The sequence below is a fragment of the Protobothrops mucrosquamatus genome, unplaced genomic scaffold (genome assembly GCF_001527695.2).
Source record: "Protobothrops mucrosquamatus isolate PMUCROS unplaced genomic scaffold, P.Mucros_1.0 scaffold2045, whole genome shotgun sequence".
NCBI classification, from domain to species: domain Eukaryota; kingdom Metazoa; phylum Chordata; class Lepidosauria; order Squamata; family Viperidae; genus Protobothrops; species Protobothrops mucrosquamatus.
This window is the reverse complement of record NW_015388152.1, coordinates 61,277-72,720: the sequence shown is the minus strand read 5'-3', so window position 1 is coordinate 72,720 and position 11,444 is coordinate 61,277.

Below are 11,444 nucleotides of genomic sequence, written 5' to 3'. Positions count from 1 at the left end.
CAGAGATGTGCAACTGATTATAATGACCATAATGAGGATATCTCATCCCATGCTTATAGATGATCCAACCCAGTGGTTTGATCTATATGTTAAATACAGATGGTGTGACAGGAGAGATGGTGTGACTTTGAGGTTAGGAGGAAAACGTTATGAGACAAGGAGACTGCTACATTAGCAGCCATTACAACCCATCCTTGTGGACCAATTTCACAAACAGGGTCTCATGTATGAAAACATATTTATCCTAAAGCAATCATCCAGTTGTTTTAATTAAAGAAAGCATTAGAGTTGGAAAAAAATAGACTTGGTGTTTTTTAATTTTTTTAAAAGAATGCTAAAGTGTCAAATGATATTTCTAGAATTAATAACTGATACTTTGGAGAACAACTACCCAAAATTCACTTTACTGTTATTTTTGACATCACATGTTCTTTTGTATTCAGATCTGGCCTGAGGAAAATAATGTAGCATTTGGGGAAAAAGAGAAAGCCCAGCAGGCCAGCACTGGAAGCTAAGATAGAGAAGACCTGGACAGCTACCATATATTTCCCCTTGGTGCTCAGGTAGGTGGGCACAAATGACACCCAAACACTGCAGAAGACCAGCATGCTGAAGGTGATCAGCTTGGCTTCGTTGAAGGCTGCAGGAAGATTCCTGGCCAGGAAAGCCACCATGAAGCAGATGGCAGCCAGGAAGCCCATGTAACCAAGGGCTGAGTAAAACATGGTGACAGACCCTTCATTGCATTGTAGGATGATCTCTTTGGATTGAGAATGCATGTCAGTGTCAGGGAATGGGGGAGAAGTACCCAACCAAATGCTGCAGATGACAACTTGGATACCAGAACAACAAAGGATGAAGGAGTTGGCCAGGCTCTTCCCTAACCATCTCTGCACTTTATTCCCTGGTTTTGTGGCCAAGAAGGCTAACACCACTGTGACTGTTTTGGCCAAGACTGAAGAAATGGAAGATGAAAAGATTATGCTGAAAGCCATTTGTCGGAGAAGGCAGGTTGGTTTTGTTGGCCTTCCAATGAACAGGAAGGAGGTTAAGAAGGAAAGCAGGAGGGAAGCAAGGAGGATGTAGGAGAGGTCCCGATTGTTGGCTTTCACAATAGGTGATTCCAGGAATTTAAGGAAGATCCCCAAGACAAAGCTTGTGGTTAAAGACAGGAACAAGGCAATGAAAGCCAAGATGATTCCCACATTTTCCTTGTAAGAAAGGTAGTTTTCAATCTTGGGAATACAGTGAACTCGTTGGATGTTTGGATGCTGAACTAGTGGACATTTGGTGCATTTTTCTGCATCTGAAAAGAACAAGAGTAGGATCTCCCATGAAGCATGTCCTTTAAACAAATGCATTGATTGGGTGAAATTGTTCTTGTTATCCAGCTAGAAGATCTTAATTTTCCTTTTCTTTTGTTAATGTCACCATTTTATAATTGAAGAGGGAGGAAGGGAGAGGGGAAGGAAGGAAAGAAGGAAGGAAGGAAGGAATTTATATTTATTTATATTCCACATTAATGCTTCAGAGGACCAAGGAGACCCTAATAAAATCAAATGCAGGCATTGGATTATTTAGTACAGCTTCTATTAGCAGCAGTGAAAAAAAAACACCAATTTTGTCATGGAGCAAGAAATGTTAGATTAAGTTGACCTGTATGTGAGTTGTGGAGGATATCCTGTATTTTGTATAAACAACATGAGGGTTATCTTCTCATGACAGCAAGAAGAATTGGCTCAATCCTGGCTCATGATTTCTCCATCTCCCCCCTCCTCATCTCCATTCAGTAGTCATTCCATGAATCAAAAGTAAATTTAGTTCATCAGGTTAAATTTAGTTCATGAGCCAATCCTGGCTCATGATTTCTCCATCTCCCCCCTCCTCATCTCCATTCAGTAGTCATTCCATGAATCAAAAGTTAAATTTAGTTCATCAAGTTAAATTTAGTTAATCAGGTCTAAATTTCATCAGGTCTAAATTTAGTTCATCAGGTCTAAATTTTGAATAGTGAATATTGTAAGGAAGATTAGAAAATGAAGGAGGGATAGAGAGATGTCACATCCAAAACAGTTTCCTGTTTCTTAGCTTCTCTGGAAATCTAAAGCCATGAATGTTGGTTAACCATTGAAATGGTTCCATTCAAAGTTAGAGAATTGTCTTTGCACCCTGGAAATGTTCACTATTCAGAGAAAGAAGATAAATAACAAAGTGAAATAGGGAGCATATTTGTGCATGATGAAGAGCAGTGTCCAATGCCCATTCATCCAGTATCTTTTAATTTACCAGCCCAGTTTAAGTGCCAAGGTTATTCCTTATATTTTATGATGAAATAAATTATGTAAATTAAAATGATATGAACATTTAAAAGTCAATTTGAGAAAGGCTTGTCAAATATCCATTAATAAAAAAATGTTGGGGTATAATGTCTTGCCCAAATTCTGCCTATTTCTCTAGTGTCACCCACCTTCCATGGAGGAGATGGTTCCTTCTGCACAAGGAAGACAATCGTAGCAACAGATGGGCTTCCCTTCCTGAGCCACTTTCCTGAATCCAGGACAACAGCTCTCCACACACTTGGAAGGAGGCAGGGGCTGAGCAGAGAGAGGAAAAACATCTGATGATGTCGGTAGTGTTGACCGACAAAAGGCTTAGCTTTTATAATTTACAGTTTTGTTTTTAGTATTATCCTGGTGTTTGGATTGTTTTATAGTATGGAGTTACCCAGGATTCGCATTTTTAGCATAATTAGAGAGAGACAGTATAACAGCACAGTCTGGTATCTTATTAGAATAATCTGATAGATTTGCAATAAGAACTTTTTTGGGGAGGGGGAGAGCACCTGGCATTTCCAAACTTTCCCCCATCTTGATTTAAGGAAGATGGTTTCCTCTTTGGTCTTTGGTTATTCGGGTTTTCTCCCGCGTAAAATTGGAAGTGTCTTGGCGACGTTTCGACAAAGTCCCATTCGTCATCTTCAGGCTGGTGTCTTCAGCTTCGTGCTTCTAGGAGTAGTGTGTGATCACAGCTGTTTCTTCCTTTTAACTGCCAGTGGGGTTTGAACCCACACTCACGAAAACCACACAGGAGGTCACCACCACACATCCACGCAAAAAGCAAACCCAAACCCACACAGATGATGAGGCACGACCACAAACTAGAAGCCACTCCACAGCTGCATCATTAGCCACTTTAAACCCCTCCAATCCATACATGAAGCAAACTGACACCCACCATAAAGATGTGGCATGACCATGAACACGAAGCCAAACAGCAATGAAGCTCACCATCTCAAACCCCCCTGCAACTCAGACTAACCTGAGCACAACAAAGCCCCCACCCAAACAGAACACTCCCCCAGCCAATCAGAGTACAGCCAACCCCCCAGCCAATCAAAGCACAGCCAAACTTTTTAACCAATCAGAACACACCTCCACCCAATCAGAATACAGCCAAGCTCCCACCCAATCAGTTCAAACCCCACTGGCAGTTAAAAGGAAGAAACAGCTGTGATCACACACTACTCCTAGAAGCATGAAGCTGAAGACACCAGCCTGAAGATGAGGAATGGGACTTCGTCGAAACGTCGCCAAGACAATTCCAATTTTACGCGGGCGAAAACCCAAATAACCAAAGACCTACATACAAACACCCGCGAAAACCTCAGAAAACAGAGAGAGAGAGAGAGAGAGAGAGAGAGAGAGATCAATTCCATTCTTCTAAGAACTGATTTTTCCCCATATCACATTATCTCATGGGTTAAATCTATATCCTTTCATAGAGGACTAATAAATACTTATGAAATACTCTGTACAGGTAGTCCTTAATTAATAATGGTAATTGGATGGAAGTTCAGTCACTAAGTGATGCAGTTGTAAAGTGTGATATCATTTGGCATGCTGCTTAGCAACAGCAATTCTGACAATTCCTAGTAACCATCATTAATTAAGGACTGCATAGCTCATTTAGTCTCACATCATCGTGACGTCCAACTTCCTGCTAGCTTCCTTTTTAATCTTCTTGTGGGAGGCCAATAGGAATGTCCATAAATCACAATCACGTGATTGCAAGACCCTATGACAATCAAAACCTCAAGAACTGGTCATAATTTCCACTCATTCAGCACCATCACAAGTTCAAGAGATAATTAAACAAGAAGCCCCTGTAATGCTCTGCACAAATGATTTTGGAAGATGTAGGGAGAGCTGTAAATGACATAACTGCCATGTAAAAGATGTCTTAGCCCACACAAAGCTAAATGTTTCAGAAGGGGTCCTTCCTAGTTTGCCAGAGGCAAAAACTTTCACTCGTGCAAGATTTGGTTAACATAATCTTACAATAAAGATAGAGTTGTACTCCTGGATGTGTTTTCTCTCCAGACTATCTCAGAGGGCTAGTAATTTCATAGGAACAGTAAAAAAATAATTAAAACCAATATTGGGGATGGATGAAAAAAAAGCTCTGTTCAGCTTTACTGGGATAATTAAGAATATGTTTCCTAACAGAAACATATCCTTAATTATTCCAACGAAGCTGACCTTACATGTACCTGTACATCTAACCAAATTATAACTGTAAGCTGCCCAGAGTTACTCTGTGTAAAGATGGGAAGCCAACAAATTTTATAAATAAATAACCAAAGAAGAGCAACAAAGAGAAGAGCAACAAAGATGATTAGGGACTGGTGGCTAAAACATATGAAGAACGGTTGCTGGAATTGGGTATGTCTAGTTTAATGAAGAGAAGGACGAGGGGGGACATGATAACAGTGTTCCAATATCTCAGGGGCTGCCACAAAGAAGAGGGAGTCAAGCTGTTCTCCAAAGTACCTGAAGGCAGGACAAGAAGCAATGGATGGAAACTATATCAAGGAGAGAAGCAACCTAGAACTCAGGAGAACTTTCCTGACAGTTAGAACAATTAATCAGTGGAACAGCTTGCCTTCAGAGGTTGTGAATGCCCCAACACTGGAAGTTTTTAAGAAGAGATTGGACAACCATTTGTCTGAAATGGTATAGGGTTTCCTGCCTGAGCAGGGAGTTGGACTAGAAGATCTCCAAGGTCTCTTCCAACTCTGTTTTATTCTGAGTATCCTGCCCAAGGAATACAATCCTGTTAGTAAGAGCTTCAGAAAGATGAAATAATTTTCCCCACCTGGTTCAGCTCTTCCATCTTTGCAATAGCATTTGGGTGGACCCTCAACTTGAAATCCAGGGATTGTTGTCTTTGTAAACTCCCAAATTTCACTTGGCTGATAGACTTATTCCTAGAGTACACCCAACTTACAATATCAAGGTCTGCTACCAGCTCTTCATTCTCATCTAGATACACCCCTTCAATAGAATTATTGTAGAACTGAGAACTTTGAAATAAGGAATGAAGCTGGAATGGAAGAGAATACAAGTATATTTAAACAGGACTTTCAAAGGTGTATGACAAGACCATTTCATTTCAGGGTAGATTGAAGATTTATCTCTCAGCACCTAAAATGAATGTTCCAGATCCATTTATCAAGTTATTTTAGAGAAGATCTATAAACATTTGAATTGTAACATCTATTGACTTATCATGTCACTACATTCAACAACAAATACTGTGATATGGGACAGAGAAAAACTTAAACAGACTTTCAGGATTCTGGTTTTTAAATCATTATCAATAAAGGAGCATTTCTGGAATGATGCAAGCTTTGTTTCTTGGCCTGTCCTACTTGGTGAGCTCAAGCTGTCCAAGTTTTTCTCCCACTTTATACTAAAAGAATATTTGTCAGACTTCAACAATGCATTTGACAAAGTATGCCACAACTTATAGTACTTCTTGGTTAGATAGAGCAATATGAGATAGACAGTATCACCACCAGATGGATTCACAATTGGCTAATCAACTGGGGTCATCAAGTAGTCCTCAGTAGAACAACATAAGAAAGCAAGCAGTGAGAGGCCCCAAGGCCCCATCTTGGGCCTACTATTTTTCCTAAATTATCTAGTCAAGGGGATAGAAGGCAACTCATCAAATCAGCAGACACTGTGTTGGCTGTTCACCCCAACATGGTGGTGTCTGCAAATACTTTTAGAAGATAGGCTCAAGAACCAGAAGGATGTTGACAGAATTGAGCATTGGGCCCTATCCAACAAAATGCAGTTCAATGGTGAGAAAAGTAAGGTCCTGCACTTAGACAGGAAAACTAAATGCATAGGTGGTACCTGGCCCAACAGTAGTAACAGTGAGAGGGATCTAGATGTCCTAGTAGACTGCCATTTAAATATGAGCCAGCAGTGTGCTGCAGCTGCTGAAAAAGTCAATCCAGTCCTAAGCTGCATCAACATAGGGATAATGTCAAGGTGATGAGACGTGATAGTACAGCTTTACACTATGCTGGTGAGCCCACACCTGGAATATTGGATCCAATTCTGGTCACCACGATACAAAAAAATATGTTCAGTTCCTGGAAAGTCTGCAGAGAAGATGCTAAAGAGTCTGGGGGCTAAATTGTATAACAAACAATTGAGGAAGCTAGGTATATCTCCTATTTAGAATAGAATAGAATAGAATAGAATAGAATAGAATAGAATAGAATAGAATAGAATAGAATAGAGCTGGAAGGGACCTTGGAGGTCTTCTAGTCTAGCCCCCTGCTCAAGCAGGAGAACCTATACCATTTCAGACAAGTGACTGTCCAGTCTCTTCTTAAAAACCTCCATTGATGGAGCGCCCACAACTTCTGAAGGCAAAGCTGTTCCACTGGTTAATTGTCCTCACTGTTAGGAAGTTTCTCCTTAATTCCAGATTGCTTCTCTCTTTGTTTAGTTTCCAACCATTGTTTCTTGTCCTGCTTTGGTAAATAAGTTGACCCCCCCCCTCTTCTTTGTGGCAGCCCTGATAGCTGTCTTCAGTACTTGAGAGGCTACCACAGGGAAGAGGGGATTGACTTATTTTCTAATGCATCTGAGAACAGGGCAAGAAGTAATGGGTGGAAGCTTGTCAAAGAGAGATACAATCTAGAGGTAAAAATATTTTTTTTCTGACAGTGAGTACAATTAATCAATGGAATAGCTTGCCCCCTGGGTTGTCAGTGGTCCATCACTAGAGGTTTTCAAAGATACACTGGACAACCATTTGACTAGGGTGGTATAAGGCTCCTGCCATGAGCAGGATGTTGGATTAGAAGGTCCCTCTCCAGTCCTATGTTTCAATGTTATCAAAACAGCAAAAAAAGAGTGAAGGAAATGCCAAAGGAGATAGAGATGGAAACTTGGCATAAAATGTCTATTTTTGTGTTCAGAATAAACGCATTTGTTAAATTAGCTTATTCAGTTCTTAGAATTGTAAAATTTCTATCCAACTTCAGGAGAGATACCTGTTAAAGTATCTCACCTGTGGGGTTTCGATGGGGTTAGCGTTACCTGTGGAGTTTCAGTGTTCTTGTCACCTTTGCTTTTTGTTCTCTTTGACCTGGATAAATAGGCTGCATGTAAGGCCCGGGTCACAGACCAGATGGTGTTGTAAATGAAATAGTTGTCCAGAGACAAGATCTGATCCATCTTTTCTTTGGGGAGAGCCTCCAGTTCTTCTCTCTCTCTGCACCGTCTCCAGACTTTCACAAAGAAGGCATCCTTGGTGTACAAACACATAAAAGATTCCTCTACAAAGCGTTGCATGTCAGAGTAAAAGGGCAGAGACAAACCATGGCTTGCTGTTTGGTTTGCTTTCATAAGAAAGGAAAAAATGCTATGGATGCTCTGAGTGAACCCCATTTCCTTCAGATATAAGGATACATCACGCAGGATTGTTGTCATCAGGATTTTTCCTGTGAAAGTTTCCTTAAAGTATTCAAATAGATGATGTGTAATCATTATTCCCATGTCGACTGAATGAGACTCTGCCCCATAAAGAAAGACATTCACTTGTCTCCAATTTCGGTATGGTTCAGGATCTATCACCACTTTCTCTATAATGGTGGAAAAGGCTTGGGCTATAACAGGACAAATTCCACTCCTTATTAGCATGGAGGTCAATGTCCTCACGAATCTCTGTCCATTCTCAGTGTCTGGAGCCATCAAACCTACCAAGGTCCACTTGAAATGGAGGAGAAGCTGGACCATCCCTGGGTACTGGACTCCTTCAGCAGGGAGCATCGGGTAGAAGAAAGGAAACCGAGTTTTATCCCTCAGAATCTGGAAAGCAAAACTGTAACTGATCTGAAAGGAATGAAAGATGGTAACATTTTAGATAGAAAAAGTGAAATTCAATTCTTCGCATATCCATAATAAAACTCTCTTTTTCATTTATAGTAGTTGCATGACTGAAAACTGCCTCCCCAAGAAAGACACCTGGGGGATTTTGTAGGTGCCCAATATGGTTGAAATCTGGATGGAGATATCAGTATCAGCCTCTTCAAGAACAGCCACTGTGTTTCTCTGCCTTCCACAGCTGTAGTTGGGAACATTGGCCTCCCCTTCTGAGAGCAGGTCCAGCAAAGCCTCTGAAGTCATTTGTGCACTGAAATAATTGTCATAGATATTATAACCCAGAGTGATGTTCGGTAAAAGACTGGAATCCTGATTTATCTCCTGGATGGCAAAAAGGAAGGATAGCATTTTCCAGTACTGTGTCATTAGTATCCTGGAAGTAGAAATACTTTAGAACATTTTATTTAACATTGTTAAACAATATTACTAAATATACTGAAGCCTAAGAGTTCCTCTGAATGAATTATCCTAAAAATATTAACATGTCCATACTCAGATACATAGAAACACATGAATCCAATTAGCAGCTGAGATTCTTAACAAAGCCAATATGTTATCAATTTCTGTACATGTTTTAATTTTGAACGCCCTTGAATGGAGACATATTTTACATTGAAGTCATTATAATCATATGGCACCTGGCATCAACTCATACACTTTTGGAAAGTTAGTGACTAAGTACATTCAGCTCTGTGATTCCCGAAGATTATCTGTGAATTTAGTTCAAAGGATGTTAAAGCCACTGAGATGTGAATGAATGTTAGCAAAAGTAGGAGATCAAGAGGACAATCCCTGATAAGATAGGAGGGTGCCTGTAATACAATGCAGGAAAAGTGACTTACCCAGATAACTGACTTGAAGGACTTGTGTGGAAACGTAAAAGTTGAAACCTACTCTTGGTTGCAGAGATGATGCCCCCAACTGAAATGTCTCCTGGCCTGTAATGATTCTGTAGGCCCAGCTCACCCTGTTTAGAGTCAGGAGGCATTTAGCTTGGAGCATCCCCCAGATTACCTGTGGCCACAAAAGCAGAAGAAGCAGCAACACAATTTGTATTCTTGACTGAGTCTCCAGCACTATGTCACCTTTGGACAACGAATACAAAGTAAAAGTAGAAGAAAGCCAAGCCTTCTTCTGAGACAGAAGTTTCAGGGTGTTTCCTTAGCCAGCTAATAAAGTCTTGTGAAGGCTTCACATCTCAAGGACAGGGGACTAAATGCAGCTCATCATTGTTCTAAAAGACCTCCCAGCACTCTCTTTCTCCAGACCCAGTTATATATTCATACCTTTCCAATGCCATGAGCTCAACAAAGCATCATTGTGGTATTGAGGTGAAAACATGTTATTAACATCTTGCTGTCAAATCTTCTGAAAGTGTGCACAAAAATCTCTACAGATATAGTGTCAAGGGAGACAAATAAATTACTATGATTTGGATAATGGCAAGGAGGAGAGACACCAATTTTTTGAACTCTGAATCAACAAGCATGTGTGCAAAGGGAGAGGTCACAGATGGAGTACAGACTTTGAATGAGTGAAAGAGGAGAATTTGGCCCCAAACATCTCTAAGAAAATCCAACTACAGCAGAAATATTCTTCAAGTGTATGAACATTTGACCTCCAATTTACTTGGTTTTCATTTGTGGTGGACTTTGGCTGCATTTGTATCAAATGTCTATGGAGATTCTCAATCATCCAGGTCATGATTGTCCCGAAGGTGATTTTTCAGGAGGCAACTGAACTTTCTTGTTTTTCTTTGAAGATGTTTCACTTCTCATCCAAGAAGCTTCTTCAGCTCTCACTGGATGGTGGGGAATGGAAGGACTGATATTCCTTGCAAACAGCTGGTCATTTGCATTATAATAATAATAATAATAATAATAATAATAATAATAATAATAATAATAATAATAATAATAATAATAATAATAATAATAATAATAATAATAATAATAATAATAATAATAATAAAGTTGGAAGGGACCTTGGAGGTCATCTAGTCCAACCTCCTGCTCAGGCAGGAAATCCTATACCATTTCAGACAAATGGCTATCCAGTCTCTTCTTAAAAACTTCCAGTGTTGGAGCATTCACCACTTCTGGAGGCAGGTTGTTCCACTGGTTAATTGTTCTAACTGTCAGGAAGTTTCTCCTTAGTTCTAGGTTGTTTCTCTCCTTGATTAGTTTCTATCTGTTGCTTCTTGTCCTGCCTTCAGATGCTTTGGAAAATAGCTTGACTCCCTCTTCTTTGTGGCAACCCCTGAGATATTGGAACACTGCTATCATGTCCCCCCTCATCCTTCTCTTCATTAAACTAGATATACCCAATTCCAGCAACCGTTCCTTATATGTTTTAGCCTCAGTCCCCTACTCATCTTTGTTGCTCTTCTCTGTATTCTTTCTAGAGTCTCAACATCTTTTTTACATCATGGTGACCAAAACTGAATGCAGTATTCCAAGTTTGGCCTTACCAAGGCATTATAAAGTGGTATTAATAGTTCACATGATCTTGATTCTATCCCTTTGTTAATGCAGCCCAGCACTGTGTTGGCCTTTTTGGCAGCTGCAGCACGCTGCTGGCTCATATTTAAGTGATTGTCCACTAGGACTCCGAGATCCCTCTCACAGTTACTACTATTGAGCAAGGTATCCCCTATACTATACCTGTACATTTGGTTTTTCTTGCCTAAATGTAGAACCTTACTTTTTTCACAACTGAATTTCATTTTGTTAGATAGCACCCAGTGTTCAAGTCTGTCCAGATCCTCCTGTATCCTAAGCCTGTCTTCTGGAGTGTTGGCTAATCCTGCCAGCTTGGTGTCATCTGCAAATTTGATGATTTTCCCATTTATCCCCTTGTCCAAATTGTTGATGAAGATGTTGAAGAGCACTGGGCCCAGAACAGAGCCCTGGGGCACCCCACTACACACTTCCTTCCATGTAGATGTGATTCCATTGTGGACCACATGCTGAGTACGGCCAGTCAGCCAGCTATGGATCCATCTGGTGGTGATGCTGTCTAACCCACATTTTTCTATCTTATCGAGTAGTAGGTTGTGATCTACTTTATCAAATGCCTTACTGAAGTCCAAGTAAATTATATCCACAGCATTCCTCTGATCCACTAATTTTGTCACTTGGTCAAAGAATGCAATAAGATTTGTCTGGCATGATCTGTTTTTGACAAACCCATGTT